This window comes from Martes martes (assembly GCF_963455335.1).
Source record: "Martes martes genome assembly, chromosome: 10".
In the NCBI taxonomy this organism is placed as follows: Eukaryota; Metazoa; Chordata; class Mammalia; order Carnivora; family Mustelidae; genus Martes; species Martes martes.
This window is the reverse complement of record NC_137898.1, coordinates 102,660,515-102,670,181: the sequence shown is the minus strand read 5'-3', so window position 1 is coordinate 102,670,181 and position 9,667 is coordinate 102,660,515. Positions and strand designations below refer to the sequence as shown.

The following is a 9,667-nucleotide window of genomic DNA, read 5'->3' as shown; positions in this document are numbered from 1 at the left end:
GAGCTGAAAAGAATGGGTGGGATTTCCACCAGCAGAGATTGGGGGAGCAAGAGTAAGAGGGATACATGGGTATTCTGTTCGAGGCGGCCAAGGGCATAAGCAAGGTGCAGAGGGGAAAGCGCAGGGACAGTTTGTCTCCACAGGAATCTGCAATCTGTGGGTCTCCTGTCACCTGAATCTTTGTGTGCCTTTGACACTCTACCTGCCCTCACCTCCACCTCGAGTGCTGTGAGTCCCCAAGAGCCCCCTCATTTCTGGGCTGCCTTTCAGACTAAGGGTAAGTGGCTACTGTCAGCTTCAAAGTCTTACCACTTGGAGAAGTATCTGTACTTTATTTTTATTTTTTAAAAAGATTTTATTTATTTATTTGACAGACAGAGATTCACAAGCAGGCAGAGAGAGAGGAAGGGAAGCAGGCTCCCCACTGAGCAGAGAGCCCGATGTGGGGCTCGATCCCAGGAACTGTAGGCAGAGGCTTTAACCCCCTGAGCCACCGAGGCGCCCCTAGTATCTGTACTTTAACTGGTAAGATTTTAAAACAAAAAGCTTGAGAGCTCTAACAGCTTAAAGGAGAAAAGCCGTATGATTATATCAACATATTATTTAACCAATGTGGAAAGCTGTTGTTAAAATTCAGCAGTTCTGATAAAAACTAAGAGGGAACTTCTTAAACAACCTAACAGAAAATCACAGAAAACACAGTAGTGGACAGGCTGAACTTACTCCCATTAGAATTTGACTTAGCCAAGGGAAGGTCGTTATCACCACTCTTCTCCCACGTAGCTCATACATTTTTAATTTTATTTATTTATTAGTAGGCTCCACGCCCAGCGTGGGGCTTGAACTGATGACCCTGAGATCAAGAGTGCCATACTTGGCTGCAGGAGCCAGGGAGCCCCCCCCCCCCCCCCAGAGCGTAGATCAGCCTAGCTAGCTGAGTACGATGAGAGCACGAAACTCGTGCTATAAATGCTAGAGAGCAAACAGTGGAGTGGTGGTTGCCAGATGTGCCTGACTGTCTGTTCTGAGCCGTAGCCGAGGAGAGCGATGGAGCCGCCGGAGACCGCCTGCACCCCAGACGGACCACAGAACAGCATGTGCCAGAGGTGGACGTCCAGCATGAAAGGACAGCCTTGCTGAGCCACCAAGAGTGTCCGCCATACCCAAGGCGATGTCAGCACCGGCAGGTACCTGGGGCGGATTTCCAGGAGGAACTGAGCTAGGCATCCTTAGCTGAGGCACCAAGAGGTGGTGAAAGCAGGATCCGAATATCCAGGTAGCTTATTTCCCAGTGAGAAACCAGGCTCCATGTACCGTCTGAAGCCTCTGCCCCACGTTTGCACTGTTGGTAAGAGAACCTGCATGACGCCTTCATCTGGAGCCTTCCCACAGGTCTTCAGAATCCTGAAACCTTGCTGCAGACCTTGGATTTGGTGATTTCCCATGACTGTGGGAAAGAACAGCGAGATGCTGCAGCACACTGACTATAGAATGAGAGGTATCCTGCAAGATGGCCAAATCTTCATTGGCAAGATTTTATGTTTTAAGTACTCCCTACAGCCAACATGGGGCTCAAACTTACAGCCCTGAGATCCGGAGACACAAGTCTACCGACTGAGCCCTTGGCACGTTCACTGACACCTTTAAGGCTTTTGCCGAGCATGTGAGCTTGATCCTCTGTGACGGTGATGAATTCAGTAAGATCAAACCCAAGAATCTGAAGCAGCCAGACCATGAAGAAAGGTGGGTTTGGGGTCAAGGTAGGGCTACAGGGGGAGAACTTGGCTTCCATGACTGTGGGAGGACTGCCCCCCAAAGATGCTGGCATTGCTTGGGTACCACTTGTTGGAGCTGCAGGAGGCCCTGGGGTTGGCAGGGCAGCTGGCAGAGGAGTGCTGGCTGGTGTTGCAATTCCCCCAGGCTTCTGTTGGATTAGCAGGCCCTGTTCGAGGGGTTGGGGGGCCTCAGGGAAGAGGTTCTAGAGCAGCTGTGCTGTTGTTGCTCCTGTCAGCAGTGCTAGACCCCCATCTCAATACCCATCTAGATGGGGGACCCCACCCACTTCTGAGGGCCGAGCAACACACCTCCAGGCATGTGGCCCCTCCACTTGGCATATGACCACCCACGGGCTCACCACTTGGGTTCCCTGTGCTCAAAGGATGCCAGTAGGAACACCCCCTCCAGCAATGAAACCCTCTCCACCAGGAATTAGGGGTCCACTCCCCCCAGGAGTGCATCCACCAAGACCCTACAATACTGTCAATCCTTCTAAGTCACGTTTTCCCCTGCAGTATCTCTTGCGAATCTGTGTAGGGTGTTTGTATTATTAGCTAATAAATGCACAGAGCAATTAAAACCTATATCAGAAAGCAAAGGAATGCTCACTTGCAGATATGATGTGAGTAGAAAATCCTACTCAACAAGGTGATTAGAAACAAGTTTAAAAATAAAAATCAGTTAAAAAAATCAACAGATCAATGTATGCGTGGAAATTCTGTATATGATAAAGATGACATTGCTACTACTCAGCCATCAAAAAAATGAAATCTTGCTATTTGCAACGATGCGGATGGAACCGGAGGGTATTATGCTAAGCAAAATAAGTCAAAGGGAAGGACCATTATCATATGATCTCACTTATGTGGAATTTAAGAAATAAAACAGAGGATCATTGGGGAAGAGAGGAAAAATAAAACAAGACAAAATCAGAGACTCTTTTTTTTTTTTTTTTTTTTTTTTTAATTAGAGAGAGCACAAGCAGGGGGGTGGCAGGCAGAGGGAGAAAGAGAAACAGGCTCCCCACGAGCAGGAAGTCTGACGCTGGGCTCCATCCCAGGAGCCAGGGATCGTGACCTGAGCCAAAGGCAGGTGTTTAACTCACTGGACCACCCAGGTACCCCTAAGAGACTCTTAATATAGGAAACAAACAGGGTTGCTGGATGGGAGAGGGGTGGGGGGCTGGGGGTAACTGGGTGATGGACATTAAGGAGGGCATGTGGTGAAAGGCACTGGGTATTATATAAAAAATAAAAGAAAACAAAAATAAAATAAAAAATGAAAAGTACTTAGATCATACCCAAAAAAGATGACATTCATATCAAAAGGAAATTGATATATCTTTCAATAACTGTTTTTGGGACAATTGGCTATCCATTTGGAAGGAAAGAAAACGAACTCTCTATCTCATGTAAAAATCACCTTTAGGTAGATTGAAGGGTTTAACGTGAAAAATAAAACTACAGAAAAAATAGAGGAACATTTAATAATCTTATGTTAAAGAAGGTCTCTCTAACAAAACTCAGAGTTTTGTTTTGTTGTTGTTGTTTTTTTAGTGGACAGGTTTGACTACTTGAATTTTTAAAACTTCTGTAGAATCACTTCTAGTATTCCAAGTCTCCGTCAACCTAGAACACAGGAGACTCCAGCCTAGTTCCTTATCCTTTGTAGGTCTCAATTTTTTTTTTTTTTAAGATTTTGCTTATTTATTTGACAGAGAGAGAGACCACAAGTAGGCAGAGAGGCAGGCAGAGAGAGAGGGGGAAGCAGGCTCCCTGCTGAGCAGAAAGCCCAATGCGGGGCTCGATCCCAGGACCCTGAGACCATGACCTGAGCCAAAGGCAGAGGCTTTAACCCACTGAGCCACCCAGGCGCCCCTAGGTCTCAATTTTTAAAATGGGGATAACAGTAGTACCTACCTTGTAATAGAAGATTTAAATGAGGTAATCCATATAAAGCACTTAGAATGGTGTCTGGCATTTTGTAAATTCTCAGTAAAATTTAGCTATTGGCTTTATTATCACTATGACATTTACCAAATGAAAAATGACATTTACAAAGTTAAAGATAAGTTACAGACAAGGAGATATTTGTCACATAATAAACAGCCAAAGGTTTAATGTCTATGCTATACAAAGACCATCTACAAGTCAATAAAATCCCCAACCAGCCTGGTAGAAAAATGAATAAGAATGTGAATTGATAATTAATAGGAGAAATTCAAATGGCTAATAAACACGTGTGGGGGGGGAAGTTCAGCTTCATTAACAGTGAAAGAATGCAGTCACAATAATATTTAGATACCATCACCATTTATTTATTTATTTATTTATTGCCTTTCACATTGGACATTTTTGGTGTTGGTAAAGCCTTGGTTGGGCTAAAATTATTCCATTTTTTTTAAAAAGATTTTATTTATTTATTTGACAGAGAGAGAGAGAGAGAGAGATCACAAGTAGGCAGAGCAGCAGACAGGGAGAGAGGGGGAAGCAGGCTTCCTGCTGAGCAGAGAGCCGGATGCGGGGCTCGATCCCAGGACCCTGAGATCATGACCTGAGCTGAAGGCAGAGACTTAACCCGCTGAGCCACCCAGGTGCCCCAAAATTATTCCATTTTTAGGGAGAAATTTGGCAATGTCTATTAAAACGTAAAAATGTAAACTCTCTGAGCAGTGTCACTTCTAAGATCCTATCCAATGAATACAATGAATTCAGCATGTATGTAATACCGAAACTTTGGAAACAAAATGAATGATTACCAGTAGGGGAAGGAGACAGTCACTTAATGGAATCTTACTTCACCATTATAAAGAATGGAGTAACTCCTTATGAACTCACCTTGAAAGATGTCAAGTGAGAAAAGCGCATGGTAGAGCAATATGTATGTTATGATCTCATTTCTGCAAAAATTAAAAAGGATGCATGTGTGCATATATATGCATGCATATAAATATACATCTGCATAAACATTAAAAAGTCTGGAAGACAGAAACCAAAATGTCAACAGTGATTTCCTCTGAAGTGTGAAATTCCTTCCTTCAGTTGGCTTATTTATTCATTCAGCAAGTGTGTATTGAGAACCTACTACATGCTAAGTTCTGTTTTAGGCACCATGGATACAGCAATAAGTAAAATGGACAAAATTCCTGTCTTCATGCAATTTACATCTTCCATAGGGAGACAGCTAGTAAAAATAAAATAAAATATACAGTGTTTCAGATGGTGATATACACTATAGGGGAAAATAAAGCAGAGAAGGGAGGTAGAAGAGCAGTTTGCAATTTTAAATATGGTGGATTGAAAGAAGAGAGGGAACATTTCACAATTTTATATACTTAAAAAATCGTAGGGTTAACAAGTGTTTTTCTTTCTTATGTGGGTGACTGTATATTACCAGTAAACAGTATGAAAAGAGAAGAAAAAGTTGTAACGGTGAAAATTCTGACTTCGCGGGTATGGCATAAATTTTGGGACCGATTTCGTTTTCTTCTTCCCACATCTTTGAGTGCAGAAGCTAACCTACAAAGGATGAAATTCTCAATCTCTCTTCCTCACTCATTGGGTATATTACTGGCATATCAATTGGTGTGTCATTTTTGTTATTTCCCCCCAAAGATTTGCTTTCTTAATTATGTTTGCCTAAGGGCATTTTATAAATTGGTTTGCATTTCGAAGAACAAACCTACAGGGAAAGCTGATAAAATGCAAATTGTTTATCTGTGTGGGGTAATCCCATTAATCCCCTGGTGACCCTGACTTTATTAGCTCTCCCCATGAGATGGAAAGGGACTGATACTATGGAATAAAAGTTAAGAATTTTGATGGCAGTTAAAGTCAACCGAATTGATGAAAAGTTCTGGGACATAGAGACCAAATCTACCAATGGTTTTTTTTGGATCCTGTTTTGTGTAAGGTCTGTGGTGGATGAGCGGGTGAGCCCTCAGAGACCCATCCCAGGCTGTCCCTCTTGCTGCTCAGGGAGACTGTGTGTGGGGGGTGGTGGTGGGGGGCAATGATTTGTCATCTGAAGGCAGAATAAAGGATGTACGGGCAGAGCTGTTGCACAAAAGGCTGAAGTTAAACAAGAGAAATACATCTGGGATGTCTGGCTTGGGATCTACAGGGACAACAACCTGAGTTCCGCATTCTGGGCCCAGGGCCTCGTGGTTTCAGGACCCGGTAGGAGTTGGTAGGAGTCAGATCCACATCCACAACAGAACCTGTCAGGATCGGCTCTAGGTGCTTCATTCTCTCCAACTGGGAAGTTCACTTTTCTGCCCTGCAGTTTCCCATTGGTGTGATGACCCTCTTAACTTCTTTGTTAGAAGGAGGTTGAGGACAAAAAAGATCTGCCCTCCACCTGAGCCAGATTAAGCTCTTTGGGATTATATTAATAGCAACCCTTCTGCCAGACTGAACCGGTGGAGGGGGCTACGCATTGTGTCACTTTCTTCTTAAATATTTAAGTCATCCCTACACCCACCGTGTGGCCCCAACTCACCACTCCAAGATCAAGAGCCACAGCCACCCCCTCTCCCAGCCAGGCACCCTTGTCACCTTTTTCTTCTTAAACAGACTCTTTGAAATAGTTATGAGAGATGTTATCATCCCCAATGTTGCAGACATTCAAACAGCCCTGCGCTCTGGGTCGAAGGTAAACAACGGGAAACCACAGCTCTCAAGTCCTGATCAGGTGCTCAGTGATTTCATCTGAGCCCAGGGAAGCATCTTCTGCGGGGGTGGGGGAGGTGGGCTCCCCTTACCTTACATTCATATTTCTTTTGTTTATTAAAGACTCAACGGGTTACTGATGATCAGTGTCTTCTTCACCTGATATTAATCACACTACTTAAAAAATGATGACGAATAGATTTCTTTAGTAAATTCACGTTACCATAAATACTATGAATGACCCTTTCCTGCCCCGGGAAGAAATTCCCCTCCTAATGGAATTCAGAGCTCTCCTAGAACCCCTTGCGGCCCCCTCATTAACTACCTTGGACTACATCTCCCATCGTGCAATGGGAAAACGTGCACAAGTCCTCCGTGACCCGACGGGACCTCTAACCAATCCAGTGCCACGGCTCTCGTTCAGCGACCTATTGGCTCCGTGGAGAGGCGGGACTCTCAGTTGCTAAGTCGGTACCCTTTCCGGAAGTGGTTGTTGGCCGCTGCAGGGCAACACCCCGGCGTCCCTGGAAGCGGGGAGCTGGGGTGGTACTGGGGAAGCTGCGCAGAGCCGGGAGCGTTGGCCCAGTGCCTCCCGGGGCGGGGGGCAGGTGAGGACCTCCTCGAGGAAGGGGTCGGGTGGCGGGGGAAGGAGGGAAGCGGGAGAGTTGGGGCACACTCGTGTGCCCGCCAGCGGGAGGAGCACTAGTGTGGGCGGGAACTGGGGAGAGAGGTTGGGAAGGAGCGGCCGGACTAGGGTGCATCCATCCAGAATCTCTCCGAGTGTTGGAAGGGGCGCTGGGCGGGGCTGGGGTGCCGGCGGGGAGCGAGCGGCGGGCCGGAGCGCGAGTGACAGCGTGTGAGCTTGCTGGGGCGCCCGTTAACTTGTCCCGTCCAAGGAGAGTGAGGCCCGGCCGCCGAGCCGCGCTCGAATACTTTCGTGGGGAGGCTTTCCCCGTGCCCGAATCCAGGGCTAGCCCGGCCTTCTGCCGTCTTTGGGCCAGCTGGGGAAGTCGGGAAGTTTCGGAGGTTTGTCTTCCCCTTCCTTTCCTTGCACTGATTAAAAAAAATCTATCTCCTCCACCTGGAATCGCAGCCCTCATTTGGCTTCCACGACTCCTCGCTCCCGGGCCTCCTAACTCAGCCGTCTTTGCAGGCCTGTCCTTTCTGCTCACCACAGGCCGTGTCTGGGTCTGGGTCATTTCGCCCGCAGTTCAGTGACCGTCTGTTTAACTACCGCGAGCCGCAGCCACACCTGTTTCGTGAGCTCAGACCTGCTTACGGATCATCTCCAGCTGCGTCCCTCCCCCGCCATCCTGGCCCCCCAGATCTGCGCCTCCTCCTGTAGTTCCTGTGTCCGTGAAGGACTGCACCGTTCACTCAGCCAGGTCTGCACCTGGAATTCAGTCTTAGGATATACGCAGCAAACATTGCTGGGCATTTCCTATATTCTAGGGAGTAGGCTAGGTGGGGCTATTGGGCAAGGCATAGAAGCGAACAGATAATCCCACGCTAGTCTAAGTGCCCTGATTTCCCTCCTCCCCATCCCTCACTTGCTGCAGACTTCAGGTCCTGTGATTCTGCAGCCTAATACCATACACATCTGGTCCTTCCTTTCAATTCTCACAGCCACTGGCTTAGTTCATAATTTCTTGCCGGTGCTTTCAGGAAAGCTTCCTAAGTGGTCGCTCTGCTTCTGTTCTTGCCCTCCTGAAATTAGTTCTTAGACAGCTGTCAGAGTATCTTGCTAAACTGCAGATCTCATCATGCCTGTCTCCTTTGTGAAATCCTGTGCTGGCTCCTCCTCACATACAGGATTCAACCTAAATCCTTCCAAGCCCTTTATAGTGTGCTCTGGGCCTTCCACTGTAGATCTCTCTCCTGCCACTTCACCCATTCATTGTCCCTTGCGTGCTGGCCGTGTCAGAGTGGTGAAGAGCTCAGGCTTTGGGGTCAGAGAGACATGGGGGTGGCATGTCTGTTAGGCTGTGCCCTTTGCTATTTGTGAAGCCTTGGGAAGTAATTCTTTTTTTTCTTTAACCTTGCCGAGCCTCACTTCCCTTATTTGAAAAATGGGAAAAGCATTTTCTGCCTGTTGGAGAGGACGGAGTGAGATGATGTATATACAGTATATACAGTATTAGTACCGTTCTTGGAACATAGGAATTATTCAGTGAATATAAATTTTTGTTGTCAAAATGAGTTCTCTGTGCCCACTGTGTTCTTCCTGCCTCTGTGCCTTTGTGCGTGCTGTTTCTTCTGCCTTCTCTTCCCGTGTCCTGGTGAGCTTCTGCTGATTCTTGAAGAGCCCTCTCATTGGTCCTCTACTCTGATGCTTTCCCTGATCTTCCAGAATAAGGTTAATTGTCCTTACCTTTGGTTTCTCGTTGTACCTCCTGCTGTTCTACAACCACGTCTTTATGTGTTTGTCTTCTCAGCTAGGCTCAGCTGGAGTTCAGGACCTCGTGTAATCAGGCTTGTAGCCCTAACAGTTAGCACAGTGCCAGCCCATGGTCGGTGTTCAATAAGTGGTCATTGAATGTCAGAAAGGCCTTCACTTACATTCCCTGGTACTTGATCTGTCCTCTGGAACAAGGTAGAATAGGCCTTTCAGATATGTAATAGTAATAACAGCAACTCATTTATTGAGATCTTACTATGTTTTAAGTATTTTACGTGTATTGAATAATTTATTTTTATTTAATTTTTTTAAGGATTTATTTTTTTAGGGAGAGCATTCACGCAAGGGTGAGCATGAGCAGGAGGAGGGGCAGAGGAGACAGAGAATCTCAAGCAGACTCCGTGCTGAGCGTGGAGCCAGACGTGGGGCTCGATCTCATGACCCTGAGATCATGACCTGAGCAGAAATCAAGATTCAGAGGCCTAACTGATTGAGCCACCCAGGCTTTACCCCCCCCCCCCCCGCCCATGTATTGAATAATTTGATTCTCACAGCCCTTTGGGATAGACCTTGCTATCTCCATTTTACAGATGAGAAAATTGAGGCAGCTTGCTCTGCTGGTAAATGGCAGAGCTGGGATTCAGAGCCAAGAATGTTCCCAGACCTGCACTCAGTTACCACTACATAATCACTTCTCACGTCTCCCGCCTTCTCCCCAACCCCTTCTTCAGTAAGCCTGCTTTTCTCGGCTGCACTTTCTCTGTAATTGTTCCAGCAGAGTGGAAGAAATCCATACACAGGGAACTCTGATTATGCATATGTG

At 46.5% G+C, this 9,667-nt stretch overlaps 1 protein-coding gene and 1 pseudogene across 2 annotated transcripts in view; both read left to right on the top strand.

Moving 5' to 3' along the window:
• Positions 1-1,443: 1,443 nt before the first annotated feature.
• On the top strand, positions 1,444-7,856 carry LOC308350958 (small nuclear ribonucleoprotein-associated protein B-like; annotated as a pseudogene). Its single transcript has 5 exons — positions 1,444-1,547; positions 1,642-2,309; positions 6,953-7,054; positions 7,624-7,705; positions 7,792-7,856. The product of its transcript is annotated as a small nuclear ribonucleoprotein-associated protein B-like (transcript).
• CEP164 (centrosomal protein 164) overlaps positions 6,948-9,667 on the top strand; it is a 60,883-nt gene continuing 58,163 nt past the window's right edge. The window contains exon 1 of the mRNA XM_080817048.1: positions 6,948-7,054. The gene's annotated coding sequence lies outside the window, so the exon portion shown is untranslated. The remainder of the gene's footprint in view (positions 7,055-9,667) is intronic.